The sequence below is a fragment of the Carcharodon carcharias genome, chromosome 34 (assembly GCF_017639515.1).
Source record: "Carcharodon carcharias isolate sCarCar2 chromosome 34, sCarCar2.pri, whole genome shotgun sequence".
Taxonomy (NCBI): domain Eukaryota; kingdom Metazoa; phylum Chordata; class Chondrichthyes; order Lamniformes; family Lamnidae; genus Carcharodon; species Carcharodon carcharias.
Genome location: NC_054500.1, coordinates 13,453,565 through 13,466,801, shown reverse-complemented (window position 1 = coordinate 13,466,801; position 13,237 = coordinate 13,453,565).

Genomic DNA, 13,237 nt, shown 5'->3' with positions numbered 1-13,237 from the left:
GTTACCCGGTGTTGGCGATGCGACGTTGCCCGGTGTTGTTGATAGGATGTTGCCTGGTGTTGGTGATGGGATGTTGCCTGGTGTTGGTGATGGGATGTTGCCCTTTGTTGGTGATGGGATGTTGCCTGGTGTTGGTCATGGGATGTTGCCCAGTGTTGGTGATAGGCTGTTGCAAGCTGTTGGTGATGGGATGTTGCCTGGTGTTGGTGATGGGATGTTGCCTGGTGTTGGTGTTGGGATGTTGCCTGGTGTTGCTGATGGGATGTTGCTCTGTGTTGTTGTTGGGATGTTGCCCGGTGTTTGTGATAGGATGTTGCCTGTTCTTGGTGTTGGGATGTTACACCGTGTTGGCGATAGGATGTTGCCCGGCGTTGGGGACGGGATGTTGCCCGGTGAAGGTGATGGTATGTTGCCCGGTGATGGTGATGGGATGTTGCCTGGTGTTGGTGATGGGATGTTGCCTGGTGTTGGTGTTGGGATGTTGCCTGGTGTTGGTGATGGGATGTTCCTCTGTGTTGTTGTTGGGATGTTGCCCGGTGTTTGTGATAGGATGTTGCCTGCTCTTGGTGTTGGGATGTTACCCCGTGTTGGTGATAGGATGTTGCCCGGCGTTGGGGATGGGATGTTCCCCGGTGAAGGTGATGGTATGTTGCCCGGTGATGGTGATGGGATGTTGCCCAGTGTTGGTGATAGGCTGTTGCCTGGTGTTGGTGATAGGATGTTGCCTGGTGTTGGTGATAGGCTTTTGCCTGGTGTTGGTGATGGGATGTTGCTCTGTGTTGTTGTTGGGATGTTGCCTGGTGTTTCTGATAGGATGTTGCCTGCTCTTGGTGTTGGGATGTTACCCCGTGTTGGTGATAGGATGTTGCCCGGCGTTGGGGATGGGATGTTACCAGGTGTTGGCGATGGGATGTTGCCAGGTGTTGGAGATGGGATGTTGCCCGGTGTTGTTGATAGTACATTGCCCTTTTTTGGCGTTGGGATATTACCCAGTGTTGGGGATGGAATGTTGCCTGGCGTTGGGATGTTGCCTGGTGCTGGTGATGGGATGTTGCCTAGTTTTGGTGATAGGATGTTGCCAAGTGTTGGTGATGAAACGTTGCCCTGTGTTGTTGTTGGGATGTTGCCCGGTGTTTGTGATAGGATGTTGCCTGCTCTTGGTGATGGGATGTTGCCCTTTGTTGGTGTTGCGATGTTGCCTTGTGATGGTGATGGGATGTTGCCTGGGTTGTTGCCCGGCGTTGGTGTTGGAATGTTGCCCGGTGATGGTGATGGGATTTTGCCCGCTGTTGGTGACGCGACATTGCCAGGTGTTGGTGATGGGAAATTGCCTGGTTTTGGGGATGGGATGTTACCCGGTGTTGGCGATGCGACGTTGCCCGGTGTTGGTGATAGGATGTTGCCTGGTGTTGGTGATGGGATGTTGCCTGGTGTTGGTGATGGGATGTTGCCCTTTGTTGGTGATGGGATTTTGCCTGGTGTTGGTCATGGGATGTTGCCCAGTGTTGGTGATAGGCTGTTGCAAGGTGTTGGTGATGGGATGTTGCCTGGTGTTGGTGATGGGATGTTGCCTGGTGTTGGTGTTGGGATGTTACCCCGTGTTGGTGATAGGTCGTTGCCTGGTGTTGGTGATGGGATGTCGCATGGTGTTGGTGATGGGATGTTGCCTGGTGTTGGTGATGGGATGTTGCCCTGTGTTGGTGATAGGATGTTGCTTAGTGTTGGTGATAGGATGTTGCCTGGTGTTGGTGATGGGATGTTGCATGGTGTTTGTGATAGGATGTTGCCTGTTGTTGGTGATGGGATGTTGCTCTGTGTTGTTGTTGGGATGTTGCCTGGTGTTTGTGATAGGATGTTGCCTGCTCTTGGTGTTGGGATGTTACCCCGTGTTGGTGATAGGATGTTGCCCTTTGTTGGTGATGGAATGTTGCCTGGTGTTGGTGATGGGATGTTGCCCAGTGTTGGTGATGGGATGTTGCCTGGTGTTGGTGTTGGGATGCTGCCTGGTGTTGGTGATGGGATGTTCCTTTGTGTTGTTGTTGGGATCTTGCCCGGTGTTTGTGATAGGATGTTGCCGGCTCTTGCTGTTGGGATGTTACCCCGTGTTGGTGATAGGATGTTGCCCGGCGTTGGGGATGGGATGTTACCGGTGAAGGTGATGGTATGTTGCCCGGTGATGGTGATGGGATGTTGCCCAGTGTTGGTGATAGGCTGTTGCCTGGTTTTGGTGATAGGATGTTGCCTGGTGTTGTTGATAGGCTGTTGCCTGGTGTTGGTGATGGGATGTTGCTCTGTGTTGTTGTTGGGATGTTGCCTGGTCTTTCTGATAGGATGTCGCCTGCTCTTGGTGTTGGGATGTTACCCCATGTTGGTGATAGGATGTTGCCCGGCGTTGGGGATGGGATGTTACCAGGTGTTGGCGATGGGATGTTGCCAGGTGTTGGCGATGGGATGTTGCCCGGTGTTGTTGATAGGACGTTGCCCTTTGTTGGTGTTGGGATAGTACCCAGTGTTGGGTATGGAATGTTGCCTGGCGTTGGGATGTTGCCTGGTGCTGGTGATGGGATGTTGCCTAGTTTTGGTGATAGGATGTTGCCAAGTGTTGGTGATGAAACGTTGCCCTGTGTTGTTGTTGGGATGTTGCCCGGTGTTTGTGATGGAATGTTGCCTGCTCTTTGTGATGGGATGTTGCCTGGTGTTGGTGATGGGATGTTGCCCGGTGATGGTGCTCGGATGTTACCCGGTGATTGTGATGGAATGTTGCCTGGTGTTGTTGATCAGATGTTACCCGGTGTTGGTGATGGGATGCTGCCCGGTGTTGGTGATGGGATGTTACCCGGTGATGGTGATGGGATGTTGCCCTTTGTTGGTGCTGGGATGTTGCCTAGTGATGGTGATGGGATGTTGCCTGGGTTGTTGCCCGGCGTTGGTGTTGGAATGTTGCCTGGTGATGGTGATGGGATTTTGCCCGCTGTTGGTGACGCGACATTGCCAGGTGTTGGTGATGGGAAATTGCCTGGCTTTGGGGATGGGATGTTACCCGGTGTTGGCGATGCGACGTTGCCCAGTGTTGGTGATAGGATGTTGCCTGGTGTTGGTGATGGGATGTTGCCAGGTGTTGGTGATGGGATGTTGCCCTTTGTTGGTGATGGGATGTTGCCTGGTGTTGGCAATGGGATGTTGCCCAGTGATGGTGATGGGATGTTGCCCAGTGTTGGTGATGGGATGTTGCCCGGTGATGGCGACAGGAAGTTGCACGGTGTTTGTGACGGGACGGTGCCAGGCCTTGCTGATGGGATGTTGCCTGGTGTTGGTGATGGGATGTTGCCTGGAGTTGGTGTTGGGATGTTGCCTGGTGTTGCTGATGGGATGTTGCTCTGTGTTGTTTTTGGGATGTTGCCCGGTGTTTGTGATAGGATGTTGCCTGTTCTTGGTGTTGGGATGTTACCCCGTGTTGGTGATAGGATGTTGCCCTTCGTTGGGGATGGGATGTTGCCCGGTGAAGGTGATGGTATGTTGCCCGGTGATGGTGATGGGATGTTGCCTGGTGTTGGTGATGGGATGTTGCCTGGTGTTGGTGTTGGGATGTTGTCTGGTGTTGGTGATGGGATGTTCCTCTGTGTTGTTGTTGGGATGTTGCCCGGTGATGGCACTGGAATGTTCCCTGGTGTTGGCAATGGGATGTTGCCTGGTGTTGGTGACGGGATGTTGCCCAGTGTTGGTGTTGGGATGTTGCCTGGTGTTGGTGATGGGATGTTGCCTGGTGTTGGTGCTCGGATGTTACCCGGTGATTGTGATGGAATGTTGCCTGGTGTTGTTGATCAGATGTTACCCGGTGTTGGTGATGGGATGCTGCTCGGTGTTGGTGATGGGATGTTACCCGGTGATGGTGATGGGATGTTGCCCTTTGTTGGTGCTGGGATGTTGCCTAGTGATGGTGATGGGATGTTGCCTGGGTTGTTGCCCGGCGTTGGTGTTGGAATGTTGCCCGGTGATGATGATGGGATTTTGCCCGCTGTTGGTGACGCGACATTGCCAGGTGTTGGTGATGGGAAATTGCCTGGCTTTGGGGATGGGATGTTACCCGGTGTTGGCGATGCGACGTTGCCCAGTGTTGGTGATAGGATGTTGCCTGTTCTTGGTGTTGGGATGTTACCCCGTGTTGGTGATAGGATGTTGCCCGGCGTTGGGGATGGGATGTTGCCCGGTGAAGGTGATGGTATGTTACCCGGTGATGGTGATGGGATGTTGCCCAGTGTTGGTGATAGGCTGTTGCCTGGTTTTGGTGATAGGATGTTGCCTGGTGTTGGTGATAGGCTGTTGCCTGGTGTTGGTGATGGGATGTTGCTCTGTGTTGTTGTTGGGATGTTGCCTGGTCTTTCTTTTAGGATGTTGCCTGCTCTTGGTGTTGGGATGTTACCCCGTGTTGGTGATAGGATGTTGCCCGGCATTGGAGATGGGATGTTACCAGGTGTTGGCGATGGGATGTTGCAGGTGTTGCCGATGGGATGTTGCCAGGTGTTGTTGATAGGACGTTGCCCTTTGTTGGTGTTGGGATATTACCCAGTGTTGGGGATGGAACGTTGCCTGGCGTTGGGATGTTGCCTGGTGCTGGTGATGGGATGTTGCCTAGTTTTGGTGATAGGATGTTGCCAAGTGTTGGTGATGAAACGTTGCCCTGTGTTGTTGTTGGGATGTTGCCCGGTGTTTGTGATAGAATGTTGCCTGCTCTTGGTGATGGGATGTTGCCTGGTGTTGGTGATGGGATGTTGCCCGGTGCTGGTGCTGGGATGTTGCCCGGTGATAGTGATGGAATGTTGCCTGGTGTTGTTGATCAGATGTTACCCGGTGTTGGTGATGGGATGCAGCCCGGTGTTGGTGATGGGATGTTACCCGGTGATGGTGATGGGATGTTGCCCTTTGTTGGTGTTGCGATGTTGCCTAGTGATGGTGATGGGATGTTGCCTGGGTTGTTGCCCGGCGTTGGTGTTGGAATGTTGCCTGGTGATGGTGATGGGATTTTGCCCGCTGTTGGTGACGCGACATTGCCAGGTGTTGGTGATGGGAAATTGCCTGGCTTTGGGGATGGGATGTTACCCGGTGTTGGCGATGCGACGTTGCCCGGTGTTGGTGATAGGATGTTGCCTGGTGTTGGTGATGGGATGTTGCCCGTTGTTGGTGATGGGATGTTGCCCTTTGTTGGTGATGGGATGTTGCCTGGTGTTGGTCATGGGATGTTGCCCAGTGTTGGTGATAGGCTGTTGCAAGGTGTTGGTGATGGGACGTTGCCTGGTGTTGGTGATGGGATGTTGCCTGGTGTTGGTGTTGGGATGTTGCCTGGTGTTGCTGATGGGATGTTGCTCTGTGTTGTTGTTGGGATGTTGCCCGGTGTTTGTGATACGATGTTGCCTGTTCTTGGTGTTGGGATGTTACCCCGTGTTGGCGATAGGATGTTGCCCGGCGTTGGGGATGGGATGTTGCCCGGTGAAGGTGATGGTATGTTGCCCGGTGATGGTGATGGGATGTTGCCTGGTGTTGGTGATGGGATGATGCCTGGTGTTGGTGTTGGGATGCTGCCTGGTGTTGGTGATGGGATGTTCCTTTGTGTTGTTGTTGGGATGTTGCCCGGTGTTTGTGATAGGATGTTGCCTGCTCTTGGTTTTGGGATGTTACCCCGTGTTGGTGATAGGATGTTGCCCGGCGTTGGGGATGGGATGTTGCCCGGTGAAGGTGATGGTATGTTACCCGGTGATGGTGATGGGATGTTGCCCAGTGTTGGTGATAGGCTGTTGCCTGGTTTTGGTGATAGGATGTTGCCTGGTGTTGGTGATAGGCTGTTGCCTGGTGTTGGTGATGGGATGTTGCTCTGTGTTGTTGTTGGGATGTTGCCTGGTCTTTCTGATAGGATGTTGCCTGCTCTTGGTGTTGGGATGTTACCCCGTGTTGGTGATAGGATGTTGCCCGGCATTGGAGATGGGATGTTACCAGGTGTTGGCGATGGGATGTTGCAGGTGTTGCCAATGGGATGTTGCCAGGTGTTGTTAATAGGACGTTGCCCTTTGTTGGTGTTGGGATATTACCCAGTGTTGGGGATGGAATGTTGCCTGGCGTTGGGATGTTGCCTGGTGCTGGTGATGGGATGTTGCCTAGTTTTGGTGATAGGATGTTGCCAAGTGTTGGTGATGAAACGTTGCCCTGTGTTGTTGTTGGGATGTTGCCCGGTGTTTGTGATAGAATGTTGCCTGCTCTTGGTGATGGGATGTTGCCTGGTGTTGGTGATGGGATGTTGCCCGGTGATGGTGCTGGGATGTTGCCCGGTGATAGTGATGGAATGTTGCCTGGTGTTGTTGATCAGATGTTACCCGGTGTTGGTGATGGGATGCAGCCCGGTGTTGGTGATGGGATGTTACCCGGTGATGGTGATGGGATGTTGCCCTTTGTTGGTGTTGCGATGTTGCCTAGTGATGGTGATCGGATGTTCCCTGGGTTGTTGCCCGGCGTTGGTGTTGGAATGTTGCCCGGTGATGGTGATGGGATTTTGCCCGCTGTTGGTGACGCGACATTGCCAGGTGTTGGTGATGGGAAATTGCCTGGCTTTGGGGATGGGATGTTACCCAGTGTTGGCGATGCGACGTTGCTCGGTGTTGGTGATAGGATGTTGCCTGGTGTTGGTGATGGGATGTTGCCTGGTGTTGGTGATGGGATGTTGCCCTTTGTTGGTGATGGGATGTTGCCTGGTGTTGGTCATGGGATGTTGCCCAGTGTTGGTGATAGGCTGTTGCAAGGTGTTGGTGATGGGATGTTGCCTGGTGTTGGTGATGGGATGTTGCCTGGTGTTGGTGTTGGGATGTTGGCTGGTGTTGCTGATGGGATGTTGCTCTGTGTTGTTGTTGGGATGTTGCCCGGTGTTTGTGATACGATGTTGCCTGTTCTTGGTGTTGGGATGTTACCCCGTGTTGGCGATAGGATGTTGCCCGGCGTTGGGGATGGGATGTTGCCCGGTGAAGGTGATGGTATGTTGCCCGGTGATGGTGATGGGATGTTGCCTGGTGTTGGTGATGGGATGATTCCTGGTGTTGGTGTTGGGATGCTGCCTGGTGTTGGTGATGGGATGTTCCTCTGTGTTGTTGTTGGGATGTTGCCCGGTGTTTGTGATAGGATGTTGCCTGCTCTTGGTGTTGGGATGTTACCCCGTGTTAGTGATTGGATGTTGCCCGGCGTTGGGGATGGGATGTTGCCCGGTGAAGGTGATGGTATGTTGCCCGGTGATGGTGATGGGATGTTGCCCAGTGTTGGTGATAGGCTGTTGCCTGGTGTTGGTGATAGGATGTTGCCTGGTGTTGGTGATAGGCTGTTGCCTGGTGTTGGTGATGGGATGTTGCTCTGTGTTGTTGTTGGGATGTTGCCTGGTGTTTCTGATAGGATGTTGCCTGCTCTTGGTGTTGGGATGTTACCCCGTGTTGGTGATAGGTTGTTGCCTGGCGTTGGGGATGGGATGTTACCAGGTGTTGGCGATGGGATGTTGCCAGGTGTTGGAGGTGGGATGTTGCCCGGTGATGGTGATAGTACATTGCCCTTTGTTGGCGTTGGGATATTACCCAGTGTTGGGGATGGAATGTTGCCTGGCGCTGGGATGTTGCCTGGTGCTGGTGATGGGATGTTGCCTAGTTTTGGTGATAGGATGTTGCCAAGTGTTGGTGATGAAACGTTGCCCTGTGTTGTTGTTGGGATGTTGCCCGGTGTTTGTGAGAGAATGTTGCCTGCTCTTGGTGATGGGATGTTGCCTGGTGTTGGTGATGGGATGTTGCCCGGTGATGGTGCTCGGATGTTGCCCGGTGATAGTGATGGAATGTTGCCTGGTGTTGTTGATCAGATGTTACCCGGTGTTGGAGATGGGATGCTGCCCGGTGTTGGTGATGGGATGTTACCCGGTGTTGGTGATGGGATGTTGCCCTTTGTTGGTGTTGCGATGTTGCCTAGTGATGGTGATGGGATGTTGCCTGGGTTGTTGCCCGGCGTTGGTGTTGGAATGTTGCCCGGTGATGGTGATGGGATTTTGCCCGCTGTTGGTGACGCGACATTGCCAGGTGTTGGTGATGGGAAATTGCCTGGCTTTGGGGATGGGATGTTACCCAGTGTTGGCGATGCGACGTTGCTCGGTGTTGTTGATAGAATGTTGCCTGGTGTTGGTGATGGGATGTTGCCCTTTGTTGGTGATGGGATGTTGCCTGGTGTTGGTCATGGGATGTTGCCCAGTGTTGGTGATAGGCTGTTGCAAGGTGTTGGTGATGGGATGTTGCCTGGTGTTGGTGATGGGATGTTGCCTGGTGTTGGTGTTGGGATGTTGCCTGGTGTTGGTGATGGGATGTTGCTCTGTGTTGTTGTTGGGATGTTGCCCGGTGTTTGTGATAGGATGTTGCCCGCTCTTGGTGATGGGATGTTGCCTGGTGTTGGTGATAGGCTGTTGCATAGTGTTGGTGATAGGATGTGGCCTAGTGCTGGTATGGGATGTTGCATGGTGTTGGTGATAGGCTGTTGCCTGGTGCTGGTGATGGGATGTTGCTCTGTGTTGTTGTTGGGATGTTGCCCGGTGTTTGTGATAGGATGTTGCCTGCTCTTGGTGTTGGGATGTTACCCCGTGTTGGTGATAGGTCGTTGCCTGGTGTTGGTGATGGGATGTCGCATGGTGTTGGTGATGGGATGTTGCCTTGTGTTGGAGATGGGATGTTGCCCAGTGTTGGGGATAGGATGTTGCATAGTGTTTGTGATAGGATGTTGCCTGGTGTTGGTGATGGGATGTTGCATGGTGTTGGTGATAGGATGTTGCCTGGTGTTGGTGATGGGATGTTGCTCTGTGTTGTTGTTGGGATGTTGCCCGGTGTTTGTGATAGGATGTTGCCTGCTCTTGGTGTTGGGATGTTACCCCGTGTTGGTGATAGGATGTTGCCCGGCGTTGGGGATTGGAAGTTACCAGGTGTTGGCGATGGGATGTTGCCAGGTGTTGGCGATGGGATGTTGCCCGGTGTTGTTGATAGGACGTTGCCCTTTGTTGGTGTTGGGATATTACCCAGTGTAGGGGATGGAATGTTGCCTGGCGTTGGGATGCTGCCTGGTGCTGGTGATGGGATGTTGCCTAGTTTTGGTGATAGGATGTTGCCAAGTGTTGGTGATGAAACGTTGCCCTGTGTTGTTGTTGGGATGTTGCCCGGTGTTTGTGATAGGATGTTGCCTGCTCTTGGTGATGGGATGTTGCCTGGTGTTGGTGATGGGAAGTTGCCCGGTGATGGTGCTGGGATGTTGCCCGCTGATAGTGATGGAATGTTGCCTGGTGTTGTTGATCAGATGTTACCCGGTGTTGGTGATGGGATGTTGCCCGGTGTTGGTGATGGGATGTTACCCGGTGATGGTGATGGGATGTTGCCCTTTGTTGGTGTTGGGATGTTGCCTAGTGATGGTGATGGGATGTTGCCTGGGTTGTTGTCCGGCGTTGGTGTTGGAATGTTGCCCGGTGACGGTGCTGGGATTTTGCCCGATGTTGGTGACGCGACGTTGCCAGGTGTTGATGGGATGTTGCCCGGTGTTGGTGATGGGATGTTGCCCGGTGTTGGTGATGGGTTGTTACCCGGTGATGGTGACGGGATGTTGCCCTTTGTTGGTGTTGGGATGTTGCCTAGTGATGGTGATGTGATGTTGCCTGGGTTGTTGCCCGGCGTTGGTGTTGGAATGTTGCCCGGTGATGGTGATGGGATTTTGCCCGCTGTTGGTGACGCGACGTTGCCAGGTGTTGGTCATGGGATGTTGCCTGGCTTTGGGGATGGGATGTTACCCCATGTTGGTGATAGGATGTTGCCCGGCATTGGGGATGGGATGTTACCCGGTGTTGGCGATGCGACGTTGCCCGGTGTTGGTGATAGGATGTTGCCTGGTGTTGGTGATGGGATGTTGCCTGCTGTTGGTGATGATATGTTGCCCTTTGTTGGTCATGGGATGTTGCCCAGTGTTGGTGATAGGCTGTTGCAAGGTGTTGGTGATGGGTTGTTGTCTGGTGTTGGTGATGGGATGTTGCCTGGTGTTGGTGTTGGGATGTTGCCTGGTGTTGGTGATGGGATGTTGCTCTGTGTTGTTGTTGGAATGTTGCCCGGTGTTTGTGATAGGATGTTGCCTGCTCTTGGGGTTGGGATGTTACCCCGTGTTGGTGATGGGATGTTGCCCAGTGTTGGTGATGGATGTTGCCTGGTGTTGGTGATGGAAAGTTGCTCTGTGTTGTTGTTGGGACGTTGCCCGATGTTTGTGATAGGATGTTGCTTGCTCTTGGTGTTGGGATGTTGCCTGGTGTTGGTGATGGGATGTTGATCTGTGTTGTTGTTGGGATGCTGCCCGGTGTTTGTGATAGGATGTTGCCTGTTCTTGGTGTTGGGATGTTACCCCGTGTTGGCGATAGGATGTTGCCCGGCGCTGGGGATGGGATGTTGCCCGTTGAAGGTGATGGTATGTTGCCCGGTGATGGTGATGGGATGTTGCCTGGTGTTGGTGATGGGATGTTGCCTGGTGTTGGTGTTGGGATGTTGCCTGGTGTTGGTGATGGGATGTTCCTCTGTGTTGTTGTTGGGATGAAGCCCGGTGTTTGTGATAGGATGTTGCCTGCTCTTGGTGTTGGGATGTTACCCCGTGTTGGTGATAGGATGTTGCCCGGCGTTGGGGATGGGATGTTGCCCGGTGAAGGTGATGGTATGTTGCCCGGTGATGGTGATGGGATGTTGCCCAGTGTTGGTGATAGGCTGTTGCCTGGTGTTGGTGATAGGATGTTGCCTGGTGTTGGTGATAGGCTGCTGCCTGGTGTTGGTGATGGGATGTTGCTCTGTGTTGTTGTTGGGATGTTGCCCGGTGTTTATGATAGGATGTTGCCTGCTCTTGGTGTTGGGATGTTACCCCGTGTTGGTGATAGGATGTTGCCCGGCGTTGGGGATGGGATGTTACCAGGTGTTGGCGATGGGATGTTGCCAGGTGTTGGAAATGGGATGTTGCCCGGTGTTGTTGATAGTACATTGCCCTTTGTTGGCGTTGGGATATTACCCAGTGTTGGGGATGGAATGTTGCCAGGCGTTGGGATGTTGCCTGGTGCTGGTGATGGGATGTTGCCTAGTTTTGGTGATAGGATGTTGCCAAGTGTTGGTGATGAAACGTTGCCCTGTGTTGTTGTTGGGATGTTGCCCGGTGTTTGTGATAGAATGTTGCCTGCTCTTGGTGAAGGGATGTTGCCTGGTGTTGGTGATGGGATGTTGCCCGGTGATGGTGCTCGGATGTTGCCCGGTGATAGTGATGGAATGTTGCCTGGTGTTGTTGATCAGATGTTACCCAGTGTTGGAGATGGGATGCTGCCCGGTGTTGGTGATGGGATGTTACCCGGTGATGGTGATGGGATGTTGCCCTTTGTTGGTGTTGCGATGTTGCCTAGTGATGGTGATCGGATGTTGCCTGGGTTGTTGCCCGGCGTTGGTGTTGGAATGTTGCCCGGTGATGGTGATGGGATTTTGCCCGCTGTTGGTGACGCGACATTGCCAGGTGTTGGTGATGGGAAATTGCCTGGCTTTGGGGATGGGATGTTACCCAGTGTTGGCGATGCGACGTTGCCCGGTGTTGGTGATAGAATGTTGCCTGGTGTTGGTGATGGGATGTTGCCTGGTGTTGGTGATGGGATGTTGCCCTTTGTTGGTGATGGGATGTTGCCTGGTTTTGGTCATGGGATGTTGCCCAGTGTTGGTGATAGGCTGTTGCAAGGTGTTGGTGATAGGATGTTGCCTGGTGTTGGTGATGGGATGTTGCCTGGTGTTGGTGTTGGGATGTTGCCTGGTGTTGGTGATGGGATGTTGCTCTGTGTTGTTGTTGGGATGTTGCCCGGTGTTTGTGATAGGATGTTGCCTGCTCTTGGTGATGGGATGTTGCCTGGTGTTGGTGATAGGCTGTTGCATAGTGTTGGTGGTAGGATGTGGCCTAGTGCTGGTATGGGATGTTGCATGGTGTTGGTGATAGGCTGTTGCCTGGTGTTGGTGATGGGATGTTGCTCTGTGTTGTTGTTGGGATGTTGCCCGGTGTTTGTGATAGGATGTTGCCTGCTCTTGGTGTTGGGATGTTACCCCGTGTTGGTGATAGGTCGTTGCCTGGTGTTGGTGATGGGATGTCGCATGGTGTTGGTGATGGGATGTTGCCTGGTGTTGGTGATGGGATGTTGCCCAGTGTTGATGATAGGATGTTGCATAGTGTTGGTGATAGGATGTTGTCTGGTGTTGGTGATGGGATGTTGCTCTGTGTTGTTGTTGGGATGTTGCCCGGTGTTTGTGATAGGATGTTACCTGCTCGTGGTGTTGGGATGTTACCCCGTGTTGGTGATAGGATGTTGCCCGGCATTGGGGATGGGAAGTTACCAGGTGTTGGCGATGGGATGTTGCCAGGTGTTGGCGATGGGATGTTGCCCGGTGTTGTTGATAGGACGTTGCCCTTTTTTGGTGTTGGGATATTACCCAGTGTTGGGGATGGAATGTTGCCTGGCGTTGGGATGTTGCCTGGTGCTGGTGATGGGATGTTGCCTAGTTTTGGTGATAGGATGTTGCCAAGTGTTGGTGATGAAACGTTGCCCTGTGTTGTTGTTGGGATGTTGCCTGGTGTTTGTGATAGGATGTTGCCTGCTCTTGGTGATGGGATGTTGCCTGGTGTTGGTGATGGGATGTTGCCCGGTGATGGTGCTGGGATGTTGCCCGCTGATAGTGATGGAATGTTGCCTGGTGTTGTTGATCAGATGTTACCCGGTGTTGGTGATGGGATGTTGCCCGGTGTTGGTGATGGGATGTTTCCCGGTGATGGTGATGGGATGTTGCCCTTTGTTGGTGTTGGGATGTTGCCTAGTGATGGTGATGGGATGTTGCCTGGGTTGTTGTCCGGCGTTGGTGTTAGAATGTTGCCCGGTGACGGTGATGGGATTTTGCCCGCTGTTGGTGACGCGACTTTGCCAGGTGTTGTTGATGGGATGTTGCCCGGTGTTGGTGATGGGATGTTGCCCGGTGTTGGTGATGGGATGTTACCCGGTGATGGTGATGGGATGTTACCCGGTGATGGTGATGGGATGTTGCCCTTTGTTGGTGTTGGGATGTTGCCTAGTGATGGTGATGTGATGTTGCCTGGGTTGTTGCCCGGCGTTGGTGTTGGAATGTTGCCCGGTGATGGTGATGGGATTTTGCCCGCT